At 42.8% G+C, this 16,173-nt stretch overlaps 1 protein-coding gene across 1 annotated transcript in view; it reads right to left on the reverse strand.

The window, feature by feature from the left end:
- LOC138287473 (prostaglandin-E(2) 9-reductase-like) overlaps positions 1 to 16,173 on the reverse strand; it is a 186,561-nt gene that overhangs the window by 25,710 nt on the left and 144,678 nt on the right. The window lies entirely within an intron of this gene.

Genomic DNA, 16,173 nt, shown 5'->3' on the forward strand with positions numbered 1-16,173 from the left:
TTTATGCCTGGTAGAAATGAGGATGGTCACCTGAATGAAACAGATTATGCAGCCCAATCTCTTGTCTTGGATCCTGAATGGACGTGGAAGCAGTGGTGCTCCTTTAAGGAGGGGCTGGAGACCCACATTTCTCTTTTACAAATGTTCACTAAAGCTACTTCTATGAACAGTTTGACTGTCCCTGCCATACCTCTACCGAAGTGAGCTACAATTCTGTTTTGCAGAGGTCTGCCAGCTTTGGAGTGGCAGAATGTAGTACACACTGTTGTCCAGCATGTGATGCCTTGCTTCAACATAGAACTCCCATTGATAATGTTGTCAGAGGAGATGAAGAACTTGTTGGACTTCCTAAAGTCTTTTGTACTTTTGATGCAGAACTTTATCCAGTGCTTAATGTCCAGTGAATGAAATGCTCTCTTTATTGGAAAGACCGGTTGATTAACAAATGCTGTTAGGCAAATCATTTCAGTTAAATGAAGGATGGAGTCTCCTTGGGCATGAAGGAAATATTTTGGATAGCATTACTATTCTTTTCAAACTTGAAATAGGGAGTTGAATGCACAAAGCTTGAATTTCCTCGACCACTTGAGTGAAAGCTGTTTCTCAAGATATTATCTGGTGTGAAGCCTCTGTGTAGGATGAACAAGGTTTTCATCAGAGCCCTTAGAACAATACTGACTTCACAACCAGGTTGAATATTTGCTAAGGGAGCGGAATGGTATCCTTGTCAATTTTTTCCACTCCTTAGAAAACCATCAAAGAATTTAGGGACCTGGAAAACACCGCCAGATGTATTTGTACTGACGAATGCTCAAATCAGGGTCCACAGTCTACTAGGTGCGGGAAGTATGGCAGAATTTCATTCCTCTTGCATTGAATAAAATGTTTCTAATGAGCAGCCTCCCTGATGCAAAAATGTTCCCATTTTAAGGCATAGATTTTGGTTGTAAAAGAAGTGCTTGACACTGGTAGGCAGTCTGTAGGGATGTTGAGACATTTAAATTCTAGGTCTAAATCAGTCAGGCAGTCCTGTACAGTGATGCTGGGTCACGATACTGATCTTGATCCTAGTTACTCTGTGAGAAGGCAAGACTCTGATTTACACCAAATTAGGGTGTCTACTGACAGACCTCTGAGGTCTGTGTGACAAATCTTCGAGGTACACAGATGTCTGCACCCAAGATCAGCTTACAAGCCTCTTTCATGAGTTAATGTATAACCCTCAAAATTAGGAGAATTGGTTGAAAGATGTAAGCAAAGATCTAAAGTGCTTCTCCCTGAGTCCCCTGTCACCCCCACCTGCTGGTGAAGGATAGGTCTTTGAAATACTCTGGGGGTTTTCTCCATCTCTGAAAGGCCAAGTGATTTTGTCATGCATCCAGCTCACATTCTTGGCAGTCAGAATTATATCTGCTGAGAGCATCTGCCATTACAATTTGCAGCTCTATCACATGTTCCACTGATAGTAAGATACCCTTTTGGAGGACCCAATGACATTTTTCTGGTGATTTCTTGGACAAACTTGAGACTATATTCTACCTTGTTTACTTACATAATGCAGAGTGCTCATGTTGACTCTTCTGAGTAAAGTGTGTCATTGGGGGTTGTGTTTGTGTGCTAAGAAGGCCATCCGAGTAGCCTGACGGCCCTCGGCTCTAGCACACTGATGTGGACTCCCGAACAGACCAGAGGCCGGTCCTGGACAGCTGTTGTTGATGTGCACCCTACCTTTTAAGAGGATAGTCCACTGTGAAAACATAGTGAATACCTACTGAGTAAAGGCCTTGACCTGTGCTGAGGATTCTCCCCTCAAGAAGTGCTTGCTTGTATTTGTGGGTGATAAGTGCCAGGTATTCCCTGTGACCTATGGTTAGCCTCCATTGCTGATCTACATGTTTCTGCAGTAGTCACATGTGAAATGTTAACATTGCGGTACCACACGTATGCATGATGACATCATTTCTAAAATGACTCTGCATTTGTAGATTATTCTCTTGTTTCTATTGATATCTCAAGCCAAGTTCAGAGGTTTTTATGTCGCTTTCTTGGAATCTATAGGCTTTCAGAATAACCATGCAGGGACAACCTCCCACGAATAAGAGGTCTTGACTGGTAGAATAAGGGTCTTGACTTGGACAGAGGATGGATTTTTTTCTTCTGAAGGTAAGGGCCTGGCCATCTAGAAGGCACAGCTGAGTGAAAGTAATGAATGCATTGCAGGTATGAGGGTCCTTTGTTCAGTTAATCATTGAGATCAGGAAAAATCCTTGACAGCTCTAGTGGGCTGCTACTGTGGGCCGGCAATTTGTGAACACTTATGTTGCCAATGTTAAACTAAAGGGCAGTAGTCTGAATTGGCAAGTGTTTAAAAGAAAATTGTATGTATATATATATATATATATATATATATGTCACTTTTATATCAAAGAACAATCAACATCCAACATGCAACCTAGTTATATTACAAATAAACTAACACAACTTCCACTGTGCATTAGTCACATATAAAATATTCCAACCCAGTCACCCCTCCCGTATGAGTCTACCTTTTATGCAGTTTCTCGTTAAACTGAATTGGTAATGGTAACCATTCACCATGAAGGAGGGATACTTGTGGTGCCAAGGGTGTATGTGAAGATGGAAATAAGTGTCCCCCAAGTTTTTCAACCCTAAGGAGTCCACTTGGTTGACTAAGTGGATGGTACCCAAGTGACAAATCATCCTATGTGGTAAATTACATGGGGACACAGTCCGCATATTTCTCTGGGGCCAGGCTGTATTACAGATCTGGCTCCATAATACATGCCAGATCCAAGGATCTCCCTCTTTTCCAGCACTGCCATTTTAGAGAAAAAGGCTTAGCAATGGTGCACACACCACGTGAGAAGGACGTCAAGCCATATCCAACCAGAGGCAGCTCATGAACAGGGACATCTGTGCACAGCCCTGCCATCTGTCAGCTGCTACAGAATGCCCCAAGCCTTAGCCCATGCTGCTAATTATTTAATTTAGTAGTGTTCATGAAAACACAACTCAGAACACTGCCAGTGTGCAGGTCAGCCCTCTTATTCTCCACAGTCTGCCAATGACAGGAGAAGGAGGTGGCTGATGCACAATCCACCTATAAAATGCCATTTACAAACACAGCACTCTTTTTGTGGACATTGTGAAAGTTCCCATTCCAGGTTTTCTATTTCCATCATTTGGCTCTATTAGATCATTTCTATTCTGTGCCTGTTCTCAGACTCTTCTATCTCTTTCACACCTTCTATGAAGTGTTAAAGATATGAGTAGAACTGTTTGTATCATGTCTTCTTAATGTCTAGGATAACATATTGTCACTGTTCATAATGATGGTTACCTATAATCAATGTGATAAGATTACACATTTGTCACTGTGATTGTTTAGTCTGATGCCTTAGTGTCTTCAATCCCTACATTTGTTTTCAGAATATAAGATAGAATCCACAATTAGATACAATAAATACTCAAGTATCAAATCTTAGTCAGAGATTGACTTCGCGCTAGGTCTATCACCCAGAGGTCACTCCAGTGTGCAGCACCAACTAGTCTCAATCCGTGGCGACATCGGGGACACTAAGAAAAAGTGGCCTTCTGCTTATTTTCGAGCTATGATAGAGAATAGCTCACTTGTTATTTCATAACAAAAACAGAGGTATGCTTTGTGATCTAGCTTGAAAAAGATATCACCTTCTGCCACTAAAACACACCCCTCAATAGAATTCAACCTGCAAGCATTGAGAGCAGGAGTTCAGCTTCTGCTTAAAATGGGTTGGGTCCTAGAGTAGAGTCCATTGCAAGTGCAGGTACCGTGGAGATCCTAATGGAATTGAAAGCTGTGATAGGAAACTTTTATTCCGTTCCTAGCAAATGATGGTTGAATCATGTGGGAGTAGGTCTTGCAGTCCTGTCTTTTTTTTATGCTCCTGAGAATTGTAGTCCTGAATTTATAACTTGTATAATAGGATGCGGGTTATCATACTATAACTTCCCAAATGTGTGCTGTGTGTGCTGACACCAGAACAAGTTCACACTCACAAAAAATCAGTTTGTTTGCTATTAAAATACATTGCCAGTTGTTTAAATTACCTGCAAAAAATTGAAAGTTATGCATTACGGATTCTATGCAAAGCTGACTTATCACCCAAACTTGAATCTCTAAAATAAAAACACTAACCCATTAAGTTGTCATATATAAAGTAGACATGTGTGACTTACAGACTACAGACACATCAACTTTCCAAACTATTTAATGATTTAAGTCTATTACCAAAAAATACACACATACCTTTCCAGCAAGTGCCTTAACCATCTGGTTTATCCTACCAGTATTATACACTGCAACATGCATCTTAAGATATTTTAAAATGCTGTCTATCGCCAATTAAATATGGCAGAATAGCATTACTATCCCTTTTTGATCTTTCCTTTGAGACAGTTTTAGCTGCTTTTGGCAGACTATTGTTATTTCCGAAATGCTCATACATAATAAACATATATAAAAGGGCTTTTAGTCAGTGGGTGTCATTCATTTGTGTATAAATTTGTCATTCACATTTTGCTTCCATTACCACAGCATACAATATGAGGCAGTGGGTTAACCCACTTTATCCATTGACTCCCTTTCATTTGAGTGACTGCACAACGCCTGTGCACATGGTTCACATCCAGTTAAAATAGTTTCTTATTCTTCAGTGTCAAATCTGTTTTAAAGAGTGTATTTTTACTTGTTTTGGTAGTGTTTTCTTAAATATTGTTAAATACCAGCTATTTATTTTGCCTGCACCTTGGGTGCCCGGGTAAATTGTGATTAATTTTCCTTCCCATTTTTAAAGTTGCTCCTATTAAGTGTTTAGGCAATATATACATATATATATATATATGTTTCCTCTAAAAACTGTAGATTATTGAGCCATCACCAATCCCATATTCTAATAGAAATCTTTGGAATCCTCTGAAAAATTGGTTATCATCCTGGAAACCTCTTAGGAAGCGTTTATTTGATTGCTTACAAATAGATTCTTCCTGTCTTCCATCCGAACTTTCTGAGAAGCTTCTCGTAGTAACTTCCAGGAATAGTCCCTATTTGCAAATCTCTCACAAGTCTCTCTTTCAGCCTCCTCATACTCTTTAAGTGCGGAGCAATTGTGCTTTATGCGCAATAACTCCCCATCTAGGATACTTTTAATCAAAGTCCCCGGATACTGCCTCCTCGCTTGTAATAGGGAATTACCTGCTGTCAGTTTCCTGGACAGCCTAGTTTGTAGTTGATTGTCCTGTACATAAACAAGTCCAGAAATGGCACTTCAATATCACTGCTGATTTCACTAGTAAAGTTCAAATTCAGATCATTGGTATTGAGTTTGGCAATGTACTCGTCCGCTGACTTTCTGGAACCCTTCAATACTACAAAAAGATCGTCTATATATCTGGCCCATAGGACCACCAGTTCCACCCAGCTATCATTCTCTTCTGCCCAGGCCACGTGCTTCTCCCACCAACCTATGAAAAAAATTTGTGTAGCTGGGGCGAAGCATGTGCCCATGGCAGTCCCTTGTTGATGATACAGCTGTCCTGAAAATAGAAAAAAATGATTGTACAAGCAGAAGGTAGTTATTTGCAACAACAGCACATTGTACTCATAGTATTTGTATTTCAAAGGTCTGCTCTTGAGAAAGAACTCTACTGCCTGTAATCACAACTCATGTGAAATGCTTGTGTACAAGCTTATTATGTCCAAAGGTATCAGAAGGAGCCCTGGTTCCCACTGAATGCCCTCAACGAGTCTCAAGAAGTCCATAGTGTCCCTTACATATGAACTTAAATCCTTGCCAAAGGGAAAAGAAATGAATCAAATGAAGGCAGAGGCATTCCCCAAAAGACTACCCCTCGATGAAACAATGGGATATCCTGACAGAGTTCTTGCATTCTTGTGGATTTTAGGTATATATGGTAAAAAGTGGGAATCCTTAGATGTTCTACTGTGAAATACTGGTATTCCTCATATTCCAAAATGCCTCTATCCCTTCAAAAATCGTACAACTCATAATAAGCTTGTTTACTATCCAAGCACTGCTCTTTTGTTATAGGCTTGTAGCATGATGTGTCCATGAGTTGCCTGAAAGCTTCCTTGCGGTATTGGTCCTTTGACTGCAATACCACATTGCCCCCTTTGTCCGATGGTTTGATCATGGTGTAGTAATTGTTTAGGGCTGACACGGCTTGCCATTGTCTTTTTGTCATGTTGTCCCACTTAAATTCATACCTATTTGGCTTCTGCGCAACTAACCTCGCCAAGCCCCGTATTACTGCTGCCTGAAAACAATCAATGGCATCATGAGGAGTCTGGGGGATTATTTATGATTTCATTTTAAAATCACTTCTGCCACTCAGCTGCGTTATCCCATCATACTCCAATCTTTGGACAGTCTCCTCCAAATCCTCATTTGTACCTTCCAGGATTCCGTCCCCCAGTTCCTGAAGGATGAATAATGTTTCAAGGTCTCCTCCTTTGAGAGTATCTATCAGTTCCCTTATACTGACATCACTATACTTTGGTTATTTAGGATGCAAAGAATGAATTTTCGTAAGTTTCAATTTCCTTATGGATTGAAATAGATCAATACGAGTCTGAGTAAAGTCCAATTTTATTGAGGGACAGAGCGTAAGGCCCAACTGCGGGACTTGTATTTCGATGCCACTAAGTACTCTTGACTGTCAGATTGACCACTGTGAGGCTGGTCTCATTTACCTTCGATAATCCCCTACCGTTCTGCTTTTGAGAATCCTCTGTGACTGGGTATTTACGGTTCCCCTTAATCCCCTCCTGCTCTTTCATTTGTGTGGTCTGCAGGGCATGCTTGTTAAGGGATCTTTCTGTTGGTTTCTCTGATTAATTTGTTTTCCTGTGGAAAATGTACACTTGCACTTTTATTCGGAGTACCCTGTTCCCTGATACTCTCACTTTCCGAGGGACCTGTTCCTACTTCAGATTCCGAGATATCACTGGAGCTTACTTTGTTGAGATTCTTTGATTTAGTTGTTTGCAGGAAAGCGCCATATCTAGCCTGTCCTTTCCCCTTGCGCTGGCACACAATAGGCTGATAATGCGCCAACGCAGGCACCTTTGCACCATGGTGCAAGGGGGTCTGCATTGTAGGGATGATTGTTTTTGTGCAAGAAGGGGCACCTACCTGCACAGACACAATCAATGGAGGCATTTTACCTCCTTCTATGGCGCTGCAGAATGCACCTCCCTTATGCCTCACCTGGGGAGACGTAGTTTTTTGACGCATTCCCACCTTCACAAAATCGTATAAATCTGGGAATACGTCAAAATCCATGGGTATTGCGTGGGAACACCCATCTCAACACCCATGGAATGCCTCTTTGATGCAATGTAAGGCAAAACAGCGACTTGTGCTGTTGCCTTACTCCATACCTACAAGGCCATGTAAAGCCACGCAAGTGGCTTTGCATGGCTTTGTAGATTTGCACCTGCAGCCTATGCTGCCTCACAAAAAGTGACGCACCAGCCGGGCGAGCCGCTTGTAAATGAAGCCCCCAATTTCTAACAAAACACAAACATTGCTATGCAGATTTGTAGGTTGCACTATCACCTGGGACCCATTGCACCAGCTTGCCCAGACTGGTTGACTCTGCCAATCTCTTTGGGGTTAAAGTTTGTAAATACTACATAGGATTTCTATCATTAAACAGCTCTTGCTTACCAGCACACCATTTTCCCCAGTTACAAGTGTCTCAGGGACACTGAAGCAATGCTGAGTATGTCTGAGGAGTGGTAGAGGGATCTTAGGGCTGTCTTGGCCACCATTTGTGAAGCTCAGAGGGAGAGATGATTGCTCATTGTTCGACCTGGCCCTCTCAGCAGGGTCCCGAAAGAGCACAAGGCAACTTTCCACATACACGCTTTCTTCTTGAGCAATTGAATCCTTCAGCAGCCAAAAATATGGAAACAACAGATGACCCCCCTTTTCTCACATGGGCAGCTTGTGTCTGTGATGTGGGTGAATAGGAATGTGGAAATGAGATTTGGAAGTTCGTTTTCCAGTGTCCGTCAATCGTTTTGTCAAAGAGGGGGCTGTCAACAGGATGACTGTTGTACTCCTGGGAAAGGAAGCACCAATTGGTCCAAAAGTAATCGGCAAGACAGGCACTGCGAAAAAGAGCAACATTGTGGCAGCCATCTGCATTGGTAGAGGTATCAGATGCTTGTTCATCGATTGACACTGCTGACAGAGTTGTTGGTTGAAGCAGTGACAGCGGAATACATACTGACAGTGCCACTGATTAAGGCAGTGAAGAAAAGAAACCTGTGGTTGCAAGTAAAGAGGTTACAATCGAGGGGTGAGCTGACACAGAACGGGCTGATTTGTCTTAAGGAACTATTTTTGCAGGCACATCTTTTGAGAACTCCAACTGAGGCAAATCTGGATATTTCTTCTTTATATCCTCTTTTTGAATTGTTTGGTAAGGCACTTTAAAGGGGATTCTCTCCAGATCAGGGGGTATTGCATCCTCAGGTAAGCAAGAGCATTTCTCTTGAAAAAAAGCCAGGCTTCAATCCCTATCATGCAGTATTTTTGAAGGGAAAGTCACAGTGCTCAGCCGCTCTTTGTGTAATTGTCATTTTTTTGGATCTAACAATCTAACTAAAAAGGGTCAAACTGTTGGTGTGTACATTGACTAAATAGGGTTATACACTCAATGGATAAACGGAGTAAAAATGAGAACAGATAAGAATGATATAATAAAGGGAGAGAATAGGCTAATGAAAAAGAGGACATGCAGTAAATGAAAAAGGGACAGAAATGGAAAGGAAAGAAGAGATAAAAAAATTCAGTACTATAATTGTACATATTCATGCTTAACACTAAACCTAGTTTTATTATTATATATGTATATACACACACACACACACAGATTTGCATGTATGTACGCATATATATGAATATCTATACACACATATGTATATATATATATATACATACATGTATGTATGTGTATATATATATTTTTTCAATTAAAAAACTAAGGTTAAAGTTTTGTTATAGTTAGGAAAACCTATTTTGCTTATACAAACCACGTTTTAACTGCACATATTTAAAAATTGTACAGTTTCAGTTATAACTTTCATTTATAGTTTATTCACCATCTTAAAACTATTATAAGTAGCGGAACTCATTAAACAGACAATACTACTGGAGTGGTGAACAGTGGAGTAGTGTGCAGAGGAGTGGGGTAGAGTGCAATAGCATATAGGGGAATGGCATCCAATGGACTAACGTAGAATGGATGGCATCCAATGGACTAACGTAGAATGGAGTGGTGTAGAGTGGAGTACACTGGAGTGGTTAGAGAAGAGTAACGTATAGTGGAGTTGCATACAGTGGAATAGCATAGAGTGGAGTGGTGTACACTACAGTGGTGTAGACTGTAATAGCACATAGTGGAGTAGCGTACAGTGCAGTGGCGTACAGTGGAGTGGTATCCAATGGAATAGAGTAGAATGGAGTAGGGTAGAGTGGAATGGCACACAGTGAAGTAGCACACAGTGGAATAGCATAAAGTGGAAAGGCATACAGTGGAATGCTGTAGAGTAGAGTAGCATATAGTGGAGTGGTGTACATTGAAGTGGCGTACACTGAAGAGGTGTAGAGTGGAGTTGCATACAGTGCAATAGATTAGAGTGGACTGGCATAGAGGGGAGTTAGGTACAGTGTAACAGCATAGAATGGAGTGGCGGACAGCGAAGTGTTGTACAATGGAGTGGCATAGAGTATAATAGTGTATAGTGGAGTGGCGTACAGTGGCTTGAGGTAGAGTATAATAGAGTACAGTTAAGTGCTGTACATTGGAGTGTGGTTCAATCAAATAGCATAGAATGAAGTGGTGGTGTAGAGTGGAATGACATACACTGGCATGGCTTGGAGTATAGTAGTGTACAGTGGAGTGGCATACAATGCAATGGCACACAGTGGAATGTTGTAGAGTGGAGTTGTACCCAGTAGAATAGAGTGGAGTGGAGTGTCGTACCGGAGAATGGCATTGAGTGGAAAAACATATAGCAGAGTAGCATCCAGTGGAGTGGCGTACGTTGGAGTGATGTAGACTGGTGAGGCATACAGCGGCACCTCCCTCCACTTCTTAATGGCAGCCGCTGGTGCGCCAAAGGCAAGCCCGTCTGTGCCCATCCGCGCCTGGACTGCGCCCAGTGCCACTGACCCTGGTCGCCCGCACCATCCATCGGTACGACGCCAGCACCCTGCACGCCCACAATACTGGAGGCTCCACTGCATGTCACCACGTCTCTCCGAAGGACACGCAAGGCCCTTTCTCCTGCCGCAACTTCGCCTTCACCTGTCTTCACACCCCACAACGCCCCACCCGAGCCCAGCTAGACACCTCAGATGCATACTTCTCAACTCCCGCTCCCTTGTCAAACACACAGTAGAAGTATGGGACCTCCTCAACCCAATCGGCCCTGACGATAACTCCCACCTCAGCCCCAGACATCGCCACCACCATCCCTGATGGCTACAAAATCATCCACAAGGACTGCGTCAACCTACCAGGAGGCGGCATCGCCATCATCTACAGGAACACACTCCTCCTTACGACCATCACTGAGGCCCAAACCCAGACAACCGCCACCGAACACCTACTCTTCCATATCCTGACTGATCTTAACACCTCTCACTGTAGCACCCTCATCTACAAACCTCCTGGACCCCGCCCCCAGTTCAGCGAAGCCACTGCAGACCTCATCGTACCCCAACTCTACCGACTACATCCTTCTTGGCGACCTCCACTTTCACCTCAAAAACCGCAATTACCCTAACACCACATCCCTCCTGGACAGCCTTGTCACCCTCAGACTCAAGCAACTGGTCACTCACTCAGCAGGACACACCCTTGACCCCGTCTTCTTAGCAGGAAACAACAATTCCCTCTCCCACACCACTCAACTCATCTGGACCAACCACCACTGTGTCCACTTCGCGTTCACCAAGACCACCATATGCCACCACGACCCCCCCCCCGGTAGGAACTGGAGCAAGGTCACCGAAGCCCAGTTCGCCGACACACTCAGCCACTCCCGTCCACTAGAGACCTCGGACGCAAATGACTCATCTTGCAACCCCCACAGCTGGATCACCGACTGTGCAAACACCGTAGCCCCCGTGAGAAAACCTTGCAGAAATTAGCACTGCGGAAACCAGCTGGTTCACAACCGACCTCCAAGATTCTTAACGCAATTGCAGACTACTGGAGCAAAAATGGGAGAACAGCGAAAACGTGGCAGACCGCACAGCATACAAAAACGCAATCACTGCATACCACCAATGCAACAGAGCCTCCAGAAAGGCCTCCATCCAGGAACACATCAGCACTAATGCGCACAACAGCAAGGAGCTCTTTAACATAGTAAAGGAATTCGCAAACCCCAGCTCGGACACTACAGACATCCCCCCTCTCAAGACCTCTGCGACAACCTTGCCACCTTTTTTCACTGGGAAATCCAGGATATATACGGAGGATTCGAGAGCCAAATCTCACCTCCACCGCTCCCCAGCACAACCACGGATCCCACCCCCCAGCCGACGCTGAGACAATGGATCACCATCTCCAAGGAAGACACCCAAAAGCTTATGAACTCTATCCAGTTTGGGGCACACTCGGACCTGTGCCCACACCACATCCTTAATCGAGTCAGCTCCACCATCACCACCGAATATGTCGGACTATCAACCGCTCCATCGAAACTGCCATCTTCCCGAATGAGTGGAAGCACGCAGAGATCAAACCTCTGCTGAAGAAACCATACTCCGATCCTAGAGATGTGAAAAACTGCAGACCCATCTCTCTTCTCCTCAGCCAACCTAACAGTGAAAGCCATCAATATGCAGCTCACAGAATTCCTTTAATCAAACCACATCCTGGACCCATCCCAATCAGGAGCAACAACAGCACCAAAACTGCCCTCCTCGCAGCCACTAATGACATCTTCACAGTACTGGACCACGGAAACACGGCTGCCCTCATCCTCCTCGACCTCTCTGAGGTTTTTGACACCGTGTCCCACACCACCCTATGCACCAGACTTCACAACACCTGCATCTATGGCAAAGCCCTGGAGTGGATCTGCTCCTTCCTCACCGGAAGGACCCAGTGATCCTGGACTCCTCACTGTCCATAACCCGCCAAGTCATCACCATCTCATCATCATGCTTTCACACCCTCCGCCTCCTCTGGAAGATCTTCAAGTGGATCCCCACGAGACAAGAAAGACAGTCACCCATGCACTTTTCAGCAGCAGACCTGACTACGGCAATGCTCTGTATGCCGGAATCACAAAGAAGCTCCAAGCAAGCCTCCAAAGAATCCAGAACACAGCGGTCAGACTCATCCTAGACATCCCCGCCACAGCCACATCTCATACCACCTTAGAGACCTGCAATGGCTCCCCATCTACAAGCGCATCACGTTGAAGCTCCTGACACGCCTACAAGGCCTTGCACAATATCGGACCGGCCTACTTCAGCCACCGCCTTTCTTTCTACACCCCTGACAGACAACTCCGATCTTCTCAACTCGCCCTCGCCTCCACCCCTAGAATCAGGAGGAGGACAGTGGGAGGCAGATCCTTCTCCTGCCTTGCAGCACAGACATGGAACACGCTACCTACCCACCTCAGGCAGGCCCCCTCGCTGAATCAGTTCAAGAAGGACCTCAAGATCTGGATCTTCGACTGACCAGCACCCTTACAACATCTGTGATTGATTGATTGAGTGGTTTACATACAGTGTAATAGTATAGAGTTGAGTGGCATAGAGTGGAGCCTTGTACAGTGGAGAGGCGTAGAGTAGAGCGGCCTAGAGTGGCAAAGCGCATAGTGGCATGGCATAGGGATGTATGTGAAATTTAGGAGCAATGTATATTTTGGTGTGCAGAGTAATGCAAAACAGCGAATTTCGCTGCCATGCGTTTGTCCAGATTTACCAATCAGTGCAGGGCCACGCATCATTTATTGCCCATGCAATCCAAAAATACAACTAGGCCTTAGTTATAGGTTGGGCCATGGTACACCATGATAACTTTGCAGTATACCATAGTACATGGCTATAACAAGCCAGCATATGAGTAGGTAATGGCTGTTTTTAGAGAAAGAAAAGGCAGCCATACTGTTTTTACTACACTTTGACTGAGTTCAGTGTTAGGGCCTTAGGTATAGATAAGTAGTAGGTCCCTACCTATTACCACTTTATTAAAGTGGTAATATGTAGAGAAATGTATTTATATTTTTTAAATAAGTTTATGGCCATTTACCATGGTAGTTTCACAACATTTAGTGAAATCCCGCAAAAAGTCCAGTGGTGACAGATGACACTAAGTTTAAATGCATATACCTTAAATAAAATGTAACCTACTGAAGTACCCAAAAAGCTTAATCTCTGCGCCACGTAATCCTGCCAAATTTCACATAAATCCATTCAGCCATTTTCATGCTAAATGCATTGGTGGAAAAGGGTGTTTTGGGACACCTTTTTATCTTTGCACCTCCTAATGATGCACCTCAAAAATGTACATTATCTCCAAATGTAGAAAATGCTATAGGTCTGGAAAGTTTTGTGTTGATTCATCAAACAGGTGGAAAGTTATTAGGGAGTTAATCACAGGAATTCCTATCTTTGATAGTACTTACATAGTAGCAATGAGATTTAGGGCCTGATTACAAATTTGCCTGCTGCAAAGCTGACAGTCTCCCCACCGGCCCCATTACGAGTTTTCCAAACTAAGATGTATTCTACTTGTTGTGTCTTTGTTTATAGGTTTTCATTAGCATGTGAACATAAATGGGTTTTTAGGTTGTCCATGGAACTAAACAGTCATTAGAAATCCTGAAGTTATAGTTAAAACGTACATTTATTATTCACTCTTACTAAATAAAGCCAACTTAAACTACACAAACATTACAAATTCTAAAGTTAGACTTATAATTTACATTTATAATTTATACCACACCTTTAAACTTTAAGTTGCGCAGCTCCGTACACAACTCGTTCGCAGCCATATTCTTTTTACTACTTTTTAGCTGTGTTCTGGGTTAGGTCCTAATATATAGGCAAGTGGTAGTTTTGTTGTTTCCTACCTATCACCACTTTATTAAAGTATTTATAGGTAGGGAAATTTAGTTATATTTTTCTATTTATTTTTTAAAATGTTTACGGAGTAGTGCACTAGTTTCTAGGAAATACCATGCAACAAATGTACTTTTTCAAAAAAATTAACGCGTTAAGTTCTTGGTATTTGCACTGTAGTACACAATACTTCAGTGCATGGAAGTTTTGGATGTTGTATCGGTGGATGGTGTGAGAGCCAGGGTCTATGGCACTGGTTGCGGTCCAGGAGCAGACGGGCTTGCCATCTGCCAGGAAGAAGAGCAGGGGTTATCTTAGGTATGTGGCTCCCTTACCCTGACTCGAGTGAGGGTCCCTACTTGGACAGGGTGTAAGCTGACTGCCATCTGGAGACCCCATTTCTAACACGCACATACACACACTATTAAAAAAATAATTACCTGTGAAGTACTGACCTGTGACGTAAAGTACTGAAAACATACCTGCAATGTAGAGACTCCTGACGTACCTCCCTGCGATATAATGACTAGTGATGTAATATCTGTGAAGTAAAGGTAGCATACCCATGTTCATACTGTTAATTGCTATGCTTAGATCCTGCCTGGAGATTTCTAGCCAGACAAAAGGGAATGATGAATGATTCCAACATGTACATCTATGTCAGAGAATGTGATTTCCATATTTTAACATTGAAAGTCCAGCCCCTCTTCTTTCTTGTTTGCTTTCTCTTCTTCGCCCTCTTGCTTGCTCTCCTCTATCTCATTCTGCCATGCACTTTCCCTATAATGTCTTTTCTATCTTGCCTTCTTTCACTTTCCTCCTTCTCTTCACCGCCATCACACAAGTTAAAATTGCACATCTTTACGGGACCTCAGATCGGCTCAACCTAACGAGAACCAATGGATCCCAATATTTCAAGTTATACTAATTATATTGACTAAAAGTTGATTCCAGAATTGGTAGGCTCAGTTCAGTACCTCTTTTTGGAAATGTATTAATATGAACCAAGCACTAAAAGACTAAAAGGCTACTTAGGTTACCCCAGTGACACTATATACATTTGCCTTACCATAACCGGCCTTATTGCACTTGGTGCTGGACTTAGATGTACCTGGGATGATTTATTAAATGCAGCTCACTTTGATTGGCAGGAAGGAAAGCATGGTGGGGTCGGTAGGGGGTCAACATAAGCCTATAGTGGCAAGGGCAAGTTTGTAATGTATTCTAATTGCATGTGTTTAGCATTTACTACTCCTGATGACGCATTGTGGCATGAAGGAGGCCAAGCCCAAAGATAGTGGTTAGTCCAGTGTCATTGGTTATTGGGATTAGTCTGGTGCTCTCAAGCGAACCATTCAAAGAGTTTACTCCAGTTTCTTTAAGCTAGATTAAATTAGTAGGAGTTACCTGCGACAATTAGTGTGAATTTATACAAATGATTTGTAGAATGAACAGACAGGCTAGAGGATATTAAGTAAGAGATACGTTTTATTTGTTTTCATGCAATTACATAAGGAATATATAGAAGGAATGGTTGTGACTTATAGGATGAGGAGTGGAACCTTGCAGAAATATAATAGCATAAAGTAAGACAGACACACATGTGACACGCTATGGTACAATCTAGAGATTAAAGCAAGCAGAGGATGGACCGTTGGCATAGTGTCATTCAATAGAAAGAAAGGAGAGACAACAAAAGCTCATTTGAAGTGAAGGTCAATTTATCATGCTTTAAAAATTTGAAAATCAAACATATTAACTTTTTCTTGTTTAGCCACACTACCATCCTCCAGAATTCCTGGATGGACAAAAGGGAGACGCCGAATAAGGTACCAAAGAAAAAAGCAGGAATCTTCCAGAAATTACATTTAAGGCATAATGTATCAAGGTGCTAACAGTAAAAAGGAACAATGCATAAAAAATCTCTTGCATAGCAAAACAGGTATGATGACAAACTGGCATGACACAAATATAGCTAATTGGAAAAAGA

This window comes from Pleurodeles waltl, chromosome 4_1 (genome assembly GCF_031143425.1).
Source record: "Pleurodeles waltl isolate 20211129_DDA chromosome 4_1, aPleWal1.hap1.20221129, whole genome shotgun sequence".
Taxonomy (NCBI): domain Eukaryota; kingdom Metazoa; phylum Chordata; class Amphibia; order Caudata; family Salamandridae; genus Pleurodeles; species Pleurodeles waltl.